Source organism: Cariama cristata, unplaced genomic scaffold (assembly GCF_000690535.1).
Source record: "Cariama cristata isolate BGI_N322 unplaced genomic scaffold, ASM69053v1 scaffold36513, whole genome shotgun sequence".
Lineage (NCBI taxonomy): Eukaryota > Metazoa > Chordata > Aves > Cariamiformes > Cariamidae > Cariama > Cariama cristata.
The window spans coordinates 33,574-46,735 of NW_009607482.1; positions in this window are offsets into that span (position 1 = coordinate 33,574).

Here is a 13,162-nt window from a genome sequence, read left to right on the forward strand (position 1 = left end):
GGAAAGAGTATCAGGCATTGGAGGTGCATCTGATGTGGAGGGCTGCAAAAGCCCAAGGAGCAAAGCAATGCCATCGAGCCATCCTCCCCAGCATAACGGGGAAATGATAAATGAGACGGTACGGGAGAAATCCATATGGAGCAGCCTTCTCCCACTCTGGGCTGGGGATCGTGAGCCCGTTTCAGAGGTGAAACAGTCCCTGGGTCGGTGCCACGGCAAATGGCCACAAATGCCTCCTCTCAGTCACCGGTGGGAGCCCGTTGGCATTGGCCTTCAGCAAAGCCATTGTTGGCCTTCGCTCCGGGCTGCGGATCTGCAGGGCAGGGTGAAGTGAGAGGGCGAGGAGATTCCCGTGGGGAGCAGGCAGGGGAAACGCATCCATGCATCCCAGGAGGCTTTATGCCTGGTGTCTGCATCCTGGGCATTTCTTATGAGGTCCTCAGTCACCACCCCGTGCTGTGGGACTCCTTTAGCAAAGTTTGTAGCAAGAACAACAAAAAAAAGTTTATCGCAAATATAGCTATATAGCTGTACTATAAAGCAGACTTTAGCTAGTCTTATAGATTGACACCATGATGCCTTTAGCGTTTACACTGCTGCTATGTCAATGGAGTAACACCTGATGTGCACTGATTTAAATCAGATCAAGGTCTGACCTCTACAGGGGAGAAGTGGCTTCAGAAGGTAATTAAAAAAATTTCATCTCTTTTTTTTTAATTCTTTTGCAGTATGATTTAATTGTGTTGCCACTAAATACCAGTCTAGACAAGGTCTTGTTAAAAGCTTTAAAATCTCAGAGTAGTTTTACCTATTAGTGATCGTGAATAGCTGTTGGCATGCTGTGGATCGAGCTCACACAAAAGCTCCTAAAGTTTCAAACTCCTATCACAAGGAATAAAGAAAAAAAAAAAAAAAAGGAAAAAAAAAAGAAAAAAAAATGAGGCACACAGAAAGCGTTGGGCGAGGAGACATAGCCCTCAGCCCAGAGTACCACTGTACCACTCACCGATGGGAAACCCTCTGCCGCAGTGAACAGGGTGTGCAGGAGCGGGGCCGGGGGGCGGAGGAGCCCCTGGGAAGTCCTGCTGGGGTGCAGGATCACCCCGGGGCTGAGCCTGGGTGTGGGCGTGGGAGCACCAAACCCGTGTAAGCCGGGGCTGACTGCACAGGGACTGTGCTCCTCACGTTTATACCTGTACTTCTCACACCTGGACCTCTCATGCCTGTACTTCTCACGCCTGTACTTTTCACAGCTGTACTTCTCATGCTTGTACTACTCACGTCTGTACTTCTCAGGGCTGTACTTCTCATGACTGTACTTCTCGTGCCTGTACTTCTCACCGCTGTACTTCTCACGGCTGTACTTCTCACGACTGTACTTCTCATGCCTGTACTTCTCATGGCTGTACTTCTCAGCCTGTACTTCTCAGCCTGTACTTCTCATAGCTGTACTTCTCATGGCTGTACTTCTCAGCCTGTACTTCTCATGCCTGTACTTCTCATCGCTGTACTTCTCAGTCTGTACTTCTCAGCCTGTACTTCTCATGCCTGTACTTCTCATGCCTGTACTTCTCAGGCTGTACTCCTCATGGCTGTACTCACTGTACACCTGGGAGCAGCCTGTGCCATCTCTCCTTTGCCACTGCAGCAGATTCTTAGCAGCCTGTTTTTTAAGAAGGAGGAAGATGCACCAAAGGTCGCAGGGGACTCAAAACTGTTTGTGTGAGCCTCCAACCTTTCACTGTCAGAAAAAGTGCCTTTTGTCAATACTAGGAGAAAATAACATGGTGCTAGATAATTGCTGTCGTTTGTCTGTTTGAGCTGATGACTTTCCTGTTTCATTTCCTCCTGTGTAATGTTATAGGGGACATATATGAGATATTCAGTGAGGACTGAGGCAGGGAAGTCTGCAGGAGTGTTTAGTGGGAGGTCAGGAATTTTTAAGAGGTATTATTACAAGGCGGTGTGGTTTGGGTCATGTTTCTTGTAGACATCTTGTCAGGAAACTTTTTAAATAATAAATTATAATCTCTTTATATATCGTACAAGCTTATTAAACTCAATCTTTAAACATAAAACTGAATTTTGAAAATATCAGCAGACAAGCTCAGAAGCTAAAAAAAAAAAAAAAAAAAAAAAAGAAGAAGATAAATAAAACATATGCTGGCCAGAGTTTTAAAGACGGTAGCCACAGCACACCAGCTTTTAATTAGCAGCTACCTGCAGTGGCAGCAGCCTGGGATGAAATGTTTTGATATGCGTAAATGTTTCTATAAAACAGTTGAAGCTTTCTTAGATCCTGTATAATTTTTTTTCTGAGCATCATGGTTTTCCAGTATGGACACTTCACAGATGGGGATCTTGGGAACATCTAAAGTCTTTGCTCTCTATCTCTGTTTCTCCAGTAGTAAAATAGGATACTTAGCTTTATTTACTCTGAAAGGCTCTTAGCTCTTCAAAAAAAAAACCAAACCAGTATTTAATGACTGGGTAGAACTAGCAGTTGTGGTAGCAATAGTTGAAGGCATAACATTACCATAAATCCTGCTAACACTTGGACTAGGAGAATAGCACTGTATGTAGTGATCCAGATTTCCTCTTTGAAATATTTCTGCTGCGCCATCTTTCGTGAAAAATAACCTTGAGTTTAACTGGCACAGGCCTTTTTCAGAAATGTAAAGCAAACAATTTATATTCTTTCTCCCAGACGCCTCCTGCAAATGACTGTGCACTACAGATCCTCTGCTGACTTAACCAAGGCACTTCACAAACAAAATCCTTGAAGGTGGCCTGGTGACCCAAGGACCATCTCTGCTGGCAATCCCCCATGGCAGCAGCTCAGCTCTGATTTGAACATGGGGCTTTTTGCTTTGGCATCATCCTTTTCCTTCTGGATGGGTCAGGACTCCACGAAATCGTGGCAGAAACCAGTGATGGAGTCACTGACATTGTCTTGTGCCCTGGAAAGATGCAGGGTGGTGAAGTGGGTCCTGAAGAGCTTCTGGAGCAGGAAGGGGATACCCACTACCATGCTCTTCTCTCATTCACCCGTTAGTACTGACCTCACGGCACAGAAAGAGCTGGAAAGGCAAGACTGACCCAGTCTGTGAGCCATTTTCAGGACTTTATGGTAAGGGCTGATAACATCTGATAAAGTCGGGGGAAAAATAAATCTTCCTGAGCACAGCCGGATTTGTACGGACTTGGGGGAAAGGGTGAGGTGCGCTTGCTGTCCTCTAAAAAAAAATCCTGCCCCGAGTCAGGCAGGTGGTTGCTGCTCCTGCTTATAGGGGTGCTTACAAATTGCTGGGTTATCCTTAATTTATGTGCACTGTTAATCTGAATGGGAGACCCGGTATATATAAGTGTGTATATATATGTGTCCATGATGCTTGTTTCTGGGCTCATATTTCTGCCTTGGATTTCCTAGAGCCTGAAATGAAGGATCTCATGTCCCAGCCTACACCTCCACCCACATCACCAGGGATGGTTCCCACAGATGTCACCCCATCCCACCACGCTGTTCCATAAGGACCTGCCCTTCAGGTGGACTCATCAGCCCCAGATGCAGAGGATGCACCATGTCCTGTCCTGATTTACACCCTACGTGGTCCAGGCTGGCCCAGCATTGGCAGCTGGCACCTAGTGAGGAGATAATATTTATAGAGATGTAAATCAGGGAGCCCCTTTCCAATGTAAATAGTACCAAAGCGATTTGACCCTAGGTACTAATTTCCTCTCTTAATCTGTAGCCTAATAGAGTGTTCTTGTAAAGTGCAGGTTTTCCTCAAAGGTGTTTTTTATCAAACGCTTGCTGGAGGTTGGTGGAATGATTGGTCATGAATCGCTGGCCTCACAGTAAGGGTAAATGTGGTTAAGGTAATTAAGTTGTAGGCACTGTTACATATTAGAGATAGCTATAGATTTTTATTATCTGTTGTGTCAGATTTAATTGGTGGCTATTAGTGTCTCGTCAGATCTGAAGATACACAAAGCTTTTTAATGAGAAACCTGATTGCACCTGGGGGCACGTTCTCTCTGCAGTCAGGACTGTTTTTCTTCTCTCTCACAGGGAACACTTGTATTCATCAGTACCGCAGCAGCTTTTGATCAAAAAACAACCTTCAGTGGTCATTAGGAGGTGTTAGAAGGCCTAGGATGAACGGGCGGCATGGACAGGACAGTATGTGGGATATCAAGGAACTTGGGGTTTATTCTCTGCCTTGCTAATTACCTGTGTTGAATTACTGGTCATTTCTGCCTGTTTTGACTGTAAATTCTTCAAGGTAAGAAGAATTACACTATATTTGTATGGAGGTGAGCATATTAGCTCTCGTCTTATTTTTGGATCTATTGGTCTTCCTGTAATGCAAATAATAACTATGGAATACTACCAGACACTGGGGATTTTTTAAAAATTTTATTTAAGTGAGGTCCAGATCAAGGCTTAAAGCAAGAATTTCTAGCCCAATCACAGTTTAGAGACCAGGAAAGGGAATTGTAAGATCAGTGAATTAACCATAGACTAGGCAAGATACATTGACGAATGATTATACCCCCGCTTTCAAATCACGTTGAGAAGCTGCTGCTTCCAGTGCCGTGCCACACGGGTACCTTGTATTAACGTGGAGGGAGCGTCCCTACTGCTGAACACAGCTTCAAATAACATGCTAGATTTATCCTCTGCAAATTCTCATCCGCATGTATAGATTCAGCCCAATGTTGTTAAGCTTGTGAAATTTGATGGGCTCACAGCACGAGGTAGTTTAGCTGCTGCTATGTGAGATTCCCATCTATATTCGGGTTTATTGAAAATGTTATGTCCCATCTGTTTCTAGATGCTCCTTTCATGTTCCTCATCTCTTTAGGCTCTCTTTTCCAAAGAGTTCGCTTGATCCATGTGGAGTTAATAAGCGATTTTGGTGTGTGAGTGTATGCGTAAGGACCAAGATGTCTTGTTTCATAAAAGTCTGTCATTGATTTATTCCTCCTTCTGCTGCCTTGCTTCCTGTTCCTTTCTCCTCGCACTTTCAGAGCGAGGGACACTGTTTACATTAAAGATGTTTCTTGTGTTTACAGATGGGGCAGCATTTGTAAATGATTCTGAAGAGTTGTTGTTTCCAAGGAGTCTCTCCAGGATTTCAAGAAGGAGCCTCACCACGTTAGTGCTCCGTGCTCACTGTTTGTTTTAGACTTGTTTTATATGTCCTAAAAACATGCCAGTGGGACTGGTTAGCTCCTGGTGCAGTTAACCTCCCCACCCTTTTCTGATGGCCCGGCAGCTGGGACGCCCATGGACATCAGCTCTAGTGGCATTTGGCTGCGTGTCCAGTTCCACTCGCTTCTCCTCGTGTATAATTGAGTGTGACAGGCAATCATGGGTTTTATTTCAGAAAGTCACCATTCTACCTCCTCTCGCTCCCCAGTGTGTGATGAGTCCCTATGTCATAACTGGGAACACTGGAGTTTTATAGTAACACTGTTTTTTCTTTCGGAAAAAAAGCAAAACACGCTAGTTTTGTGTTTTGTCGGTATGTGCGCCTTGTCTTTTGAATCCTACTTTAAAGACACATTTGTTGTTTTGGACATTTTCAGGTTAATTAAAAAGATAGTTGAGAAATAGATCAGCCAGAGGCATGGCTCCTCATGGAAGTCCTTCTGCTGCTCATGGTGGATTTTGCGCTTCTCTTGACGTCTGAACCATGGAGAAACACTGGAAATGAGCACATTTATCAACTGGATGTGCGTGCACTTGTCATGGAAGAGTGGACACCAATTTGAACCGACTACCATCCTTTTTATCCCGGGATGTGGGGGGATATATTTTCCCTAGCGTCATGACATAGCCTTTGCATAGCCTAAAATGAAAAGCACATGTTGCATAAAGGCGAAGTGCACTGATATCTAAGCTATCAAGGAGGAAGAGAGACCAAACCAAATATCTTTGGTTAAATGAGGCAGGGATTGAAAGCTGAGTACTGCGTATGAATAAAATGCCAAAGTCACTGTCATTGCTTGTAACTTTTTATAAAAAAGGAGCATCGTAGGCTCGTCTCTGTGGGCAAATCTAACCTGGAGCTTTGCTGAGCCAGCGGGATTTGTAAACACACACGGCAGCTGGCAGAAAGGAGCTGATGGCTTTTGGAAAATCTCGCCCAAGCGGGAGCATTTCTCTGTCTTCTGAGACAGGTTTAAAGGGTGGCTACAAGTCAAGCGTTCAGCTCCTAGTTGTTGAACGTCTTTATTTAAATTGCACTGGATGCAATTTCTGGGATGAGATGGAAAACCGAGGTCTTAACCTCCTGTTTCAAGAATTTTATTTTTTTTTAATCCAATTTTGCATTTCGCGATGTCCCAATGTTCTTACTAAATTACTGCCAATCATACTCACTCAAATCCTGGGGGTGGGTGTGTGTCTGTGTGTGTGTTTTAACCACTTCTTATCGAAAGCAAATTCCCCTGAGAGAAATTGAACTCAGCAAAAGTATTTGTCTAAACAAGCATGTTGGGAGAAGGTTTAAAACACGCACTGCAGTTGCTGGAGCTTCTCAAGCTTGTGAGAGCTGTGGAACGTAACTGAAATCACTAAACAAGTATTTGAAACCTCACTTTTGGCAAAAACCATCCAGTCCTATAAGTGGAGGTATGTACAGAGAAATTGTTGCAACCTGAAGCATGGAGAAGTTACAGGGTTTCTGTTTAGAAAAAGAATTTTGAATTATACACAGAAACCTTCATATGTTACGGGTTTAATACGTGCAATTCCAATTTTAAACATAAACGGTGAGCCAAGTTATAGGTAGAGCTGCTGGTGCTGAAATGTTATACAGAGAAAAGTCTGAAAGAAGCTGATACTTCTGTGATAATGCAGCTTTGGATACTTGACTATTCTTTCCATTTCTGTTTTTACTGTTCTCCATTAGCAGTAAAATATGCAAGTGTCATTCCAGCTTTACCGTTTTTGAAGTGCTACTTGAGTATTGTAGGAATCTTTTGGCAGGAAAAATGTATCTTTCACAGGAAATTCTATAACTATCAAGATAAGTTTTAAAAATATTTTCTTTTTCAAAGAAATATGAATCAAGCTCTGCTCTGCAAACTGACACTAGATGAAGCAATGAGCCTGAGCCGCCTGAAAGCAAAGGGAAGAGGCTACAACTCCTTAGATCTGCTGTTATCTGAGTGCCTTTCCAAAAGGTATTTTAATTAATTTGTATTCTTGGAAATACAATTTTCTGGGTCAACACTGTAGGCTGACGCTGCCGAAAAGCCTCTCATCCTTCTGGGGAAAGCGGCAGTCCTGATGTGGAGATGTGCCTGACCGAAATGGGCTGCTATCCCCGCTTTGGTCTGACCGCAGCTCCCTAGAAGTTGCCAACCTTTGGTGTTCAGCTATTGCCGCAATGGATTTGACCAGGAGGTCCTTAGAGACTCGGTGTTTAAACCCCTTGACCATCCATGCCTTGAGTTTTAATGTTATTCCTATAAGCACCTCTGATGTAAAGCATCTCTGATGTAAAGAGAAAGTTGGGTTCTCTCTCGGCCATTATGAGAAATATTATCTTTCAAAGGAAGGGCAGCATTTACATCTTTAAAAAATCAATTCAAGATCAGAAGCAATGACTTCCAATACTATTTTTCTTTCAAGGTTTCAGTATCCTGAACCATCTGATCTCACCTAATAACACAGCAGCACGTCAACTGATCAGTCTTCTCTTTGCCCCTAGGTAGCCTCCACTGAGATGTTAAGCTGTATTTGCTTTGGATAAGGTGCCATGCTATGCCAATATTGCTTTGCAATGGACAATTTTCTGATGTTTGATTGCCTTGGGTAAGACATTTTTGGTGAATCATTATACCGAAATGCAAAGAAGGTAACTTGAGAAAGATGCTTATGTTTCTGTAGCACTTTGCAGCAGATGTCTCCTATTTACTGCTTTATTTTATTGCTTAATGACTGGATCTCGAGTAATTGAACAATTTGACAGATATTTATTTGTAAAACGTGATTCATTTAGTCAGACATTGTGAAACAGTTTCATGCCAGTTCTAGAGATTTTGGTGGAACTTTCTAAAGATGCAAACATTCAAGTAAATTGCTCATGTCAATAGCACATCCACTTTTTACTGTTCTTTACTGCACACAAATATTTGAGTTGACAAAAAAGCGCTGGTGAACAGACTACAGGGACTTCTGAACTTTAATCAACCACAAGCACTGGCAGGGTTCAGAAGTAATTTCCTAACTATGAATCACCTGCAGACAATGAATCACATACTGGAGAAGATTGCCAAATAAAACAAGCCATCATGTATAGCTTGCATTGACTGGACTATGGAAAGGCCTTTGATTCACCTAGCTGAAAGAAAAGCTGTGATGAAAGCACTGAAATAAAGGCATAAAAGAATGTAGGAATCCCAAACCACATCTGCTAGCAGTGAATGGTGACATTTAAGTTCGACAAGGAAGATAAAAGAAAGCGAGACTAAGCAAAATAGCAGGCAAGGAGACACTATCTTACTGGAAAAGACTTGCCTCGAGAAGAACTTCACAAAGCATTTCTGGGAAGAAGACCTTAGCTTAACGTCAACCATATGTGCGAGCTCAGATTTCGACTGCGATGGAGGAGTTGTCTTTTCTGAAATGGCCAATGAGCTCCGGGTGATTTTTAGGGGAACTGAAATGTGGGGATAGCAGGGAAGACAAATGGTAGGGGAAGGCTGAGGAGGGAAGACGCTATCCCGACAGTCGGTCTGGTGCTTGCTGAGGTGAACAGAAAGCTTCTCCGGGGATTTCACAGGCCAAACTCCTTCTACTGAAGAAGAGGTGTTAGGTTTCCATCTCTAACAGAAAGGGGCCAACGGTTTGGGTGCTAACAAAAAAAAAAAAAAAAAGGACAGGATCTTGTATAACATTTTTCAGAGACAACGCTGAATAAAAGGATAGTGAAATAGGAGAAGAAACCGAAAACTTCCTGGAGACTGTAAAGACTCATACATAACAGTAAGTCCTACCACAAGGAAAAGAAATAGAAGAAGGAATAAAAATTACATTTTTAATATTTTATTTCTTATGAGAGGTATTTGGCGGAAAAGGACAGGATCTTGTATAACATTTTTCAGAGACAGCGCTGAATAAAAGGATAGTGAAATAGGAGAAGAAACCGAAAACTTCCTGGAGACTGTAAAGACTCATACATAACAGTAAGTCCTACCACAAGGAAAAGAAATAGAAGAAGGAATAAAAATTACATTTTTAATATTTTATTTCTTATGAGAGGTATTTGGCGGTGCTTTCCCAAGCAGTAAGACAATAGCTGGTAAAGCAATGACAGCGGAAGCAAAAAAAAAGCCCTGCAATTATCTAGACTTTGATGATTCCCCTCTGTTTGCGCCAGTATTCAATAAACCCTCAAATTGCATGCTGTAGCAGGAGAGTGAATTTACTGCAGCCAAAATCATATGAGTGCAATGAATCAAGACAGCCTTTCCACACAGCTCACGTCTGGCTCATGTATTACGCTCCACATACTAACGTATACTAAAAAAAAGATAAAGCAGAATTTCAAAATGACTATAGTAGCTACCAGCTAATGGAGAGAAACTTGCTGCCAGCACAAGGAGGTCATCACTGGTACCTCTGCTCAGCAAGACCTGGTTTAGCTCCTGCTTGTTTCCTGACTACCCAAACCAGCAATAATTAGGTAAAAATCTGAATTTGCTCCCCAACACCAGCGCGGCAAGGAGCCGCGGTAGTCCGGCGCTTGGGTGCTGGGCTGTAAAGAGTCCTCTTCCTGGGGACTTTAGAGTTGTCCAGAGTTATTTGCAGTTGGCGACAGGCCCTTTTCTTTAATTTGTTTTGAAGAAAGTCTGGTCCGAGCTGGAGGAAGGACCGTGAGCACTTCCCCGAGCAGCCACGAGAGAGCACCCGGCAATTAGGGCTGGGAGGCCTTTGCACTGCTCGGTGAAAGAAAATAAATCACCCACAGCATGAAGAGAAACCCTTCATAGGATTCCCTCCTCGCCTTATGCTCTTTAAACAAAGCTGGAGTCCGGAATGCAAGCCGGGGTTAACTAAACTCTCGCTACTTCTTTTGAGACGCAAGTTGCTGCGAGGTTTAGCCGCGGGTTGGTGCATCGGGGCAGTAGCTATGAAATATTGCCCCGGTGAAGGGGAAGGGGGAGCTTGTCCCCTGGCTTATGATGTTCTTGTTCAAAGCCAAAGGCTGCCTAATGACTGCTGGCAACGTCGACAGCTGTTTAGCGGCGGCTAGCTCTTTACCTAAAAGTTGTCCATTTTCCTGTGCGCTGAATAATACTCAGGCATCGGCTGATCAAAGAGCCTGCCCATGAAATGCAGCTGAAATAAGTTCTCCACACTTTATTTCTCACATGTTAGGTACATTGATACAGACAAGAAGTGGTGTGCGTACAAGCGGGCACGGGGAGGGGGTCTGCGGGGAGGCAGGGACGGCCCTTCCATCGCCCACCGCCGTCCCCGCCGGGACACGTTTCTGATGCCCCCACGGAGAACTGCAGCACTCCCGGCAGACGTTCGAGCCTCGGTTAAGGTTTTGCCTTTGCTTTCAAAGAGCTTATGCCAGTTTTTACTGTAAGGTTTGGGCTGAACTATAAAAAAAAGACATAAATAATGGAAAATCATTTACATAGAGGCTTCATGTTCCTGGACAGTGCTTTCAAACATGCTGGATAGTATTTAAAAAAAATAATAAAAAAAAAAAAGCAGGAATTTCTGCTCCTAAAACCTTGGATCACATATGAATCATGTAGTTCACGAGGCACATGTTTACTTGTGTGGTCACTGGGGTACATATTTTTGCAGGCATGTAAGAGCGGCTCTCGGGCTGCAGCACGGGTGCGGGTCCGAGGCAGCGTGCCCGGCCGAAAGCTGTGATCTCCAAGGCTTCGATCCCGTCCCGCTGCCGCTGCCAGAGCTGCTGGTGACTTGCACCCTTCCAGAAGCGTGACCCGGCTGTGCTGCATCGCGGCTGGGGTTAGTATCCTCCCCGGTGGTCCAGGGCATGAGTGATGTCCTACATGGTGCAGAAAATACCCTCAGCAAAAGTGCTTTAGGCTCTTTGGTTTCAGCTGTGGGGTGTCTCTGAATCAGGGCTCCAGCCTTTGGGGGAAGAGACTTTTTGATCCCAGGACTGGGTTTGGGAAAGCTTTCTGTTGGGAGGAGGAGGAGGGGGAAGGTGCCCAAGGGTTTGTAAAGGGAATTTGGTGCTTTGCTCTGTGTCCTCAAATGCACCTAGCTCCCAGTGAGAAGCCTCTGGCAACACCAGCCCTGCTCCTTGGTACTGTCAAGTTGCAGCCTTTCAACAAGGATAAAAAAACCCCAAACATTTTCAAAAACAACAAAGTAGTTAAACACCGATATAGCCCTGTGTGCTTTTTTGTATTTGGCTGCCCCTTGCAGAGACGCTCTGGCTCCAGCCATTCAAGCCGTTTCCTATGACTTGACTTCAAAACCAACCAACAACAACAACAACAATCAGCAGCTCCACCACCACCACCACCACCAGTTCTGCCATGGGTTCGCCAGTGCAGGATGCACACACCCCACCCGGGAGCAGGCAGGTGGACCCCCACACCTTTCAGCCAGGGGTAATTTGAAGTCATCTCCTTATTCCCAGGGTTAATCACAGCCATTGTGCTTGTCGCCATGCCTTTGGTGAGCAATAAACACCATCTCCAAATTGCATAAGTATATATGCAATTACATGCAATACTTCTTATGTGTAAGTACTTCTTATTATATGCAATACTGATATATAAGTATATAAAATCAGGGAGGAGTGAAAAGCAACAAAATGTGCAAAGCTGTGTTTGAAACCACGTCAAGTCCAGGAGTATTTCCAGTCCTGCCTTTGGCAGAGTCAGCCCCTAATTCAGCTGATGCTTCGTTCAGGTTACTGTGTGGAGCAATGCTGCAATTAAGTCTATACCTAAATATTAGAGAAAGGATAAGAAAACAAAATCTTGCTTAATACTTCATAAATACTATTTAATACTTAATAAAAAGGTTTATGTGAATATATTCAACTGGCAGAGAGCAGACGGTTGGTTCAATATCAGGTACCACAAAGTGGCACCAGAAGGTGCTTTGAAGGACTCGCATAGTGTTTAGTGGGGAAGGGGGAAAAAAAAAAACACCTCCAAGTGAAGTACATAATGGGTCTATTTCCTTAAATAAATTTGGATTTATTGATGGACAATAACAAACACCGTGTGGTGGTGCCGTGGGGAAAGCAGTGCCAAGTAGCCAGCGCTCGAGTCAGATTTTCACAATGTTTTCTTGCTCCGTTCATTTGATCATCCTAAAATGTTTCAGAAGTTAAAGTTCTTCCTTCTGGTATATCTTGTACCCAGTAAATGCTGTTTATATCGATGGCAAACAAATCTTAACTGAATCTATACAACTAACGTCTAAGTTCAGAGAACAAAAATAATCATTCCAAAAAGTGTTTAAGGTGAAATCAAGCTAGGATTACAAAAGGCCAGTGGAAAACATATTTTGATGGTGTGGGTTGACAGTCAGGCTGCTAAAGACACCTTCTGGATCTGTTTTAGGAATTGCTTATTAACCACTTCAATAATAAACAGAGAGATTAAGAGCACGCAATAAAAGAAAAGCCAGTGGATATCTCACTGGATATCCTCAAGCACGAGACATTTATTTCATTCAAAAATTCTCTGTTGTTGACTCTGTAACGTGATTCAATGTTTACTCCAGTTAATGATTTTTAGGGATCTTTCATTGGCCTTTCAATTCTATAAATGCAGCGAAGATCTGCGTGACATATAAGGGTTCGGTTTGCTTTTGAAATGTAAACAATATCAAAGGAATTGAAATTGTTATTTAATCTTCGCCAACGAGTTTTTGGATGGCCATACACACCGAAAGCGTTGTACGATGACATAGTAATGGAACACAGATATGGGCCTGACACTGCAAAGCGAGTGAAGGATTTTACTCCCATGTGTATCTTCATTTGTGTGCTTTGGTGTAGGCAGGAACGGCCCCAAAAGTGGGTGATGCTCTGGGAGGGTGCTGAGCAATGAATTAGTCTCAGGGCTCTTCTGTAGTAGATGCTGACTACTAAGTGGTTGCTAGCTCAACCTCTAAAGTGTGGGTTCA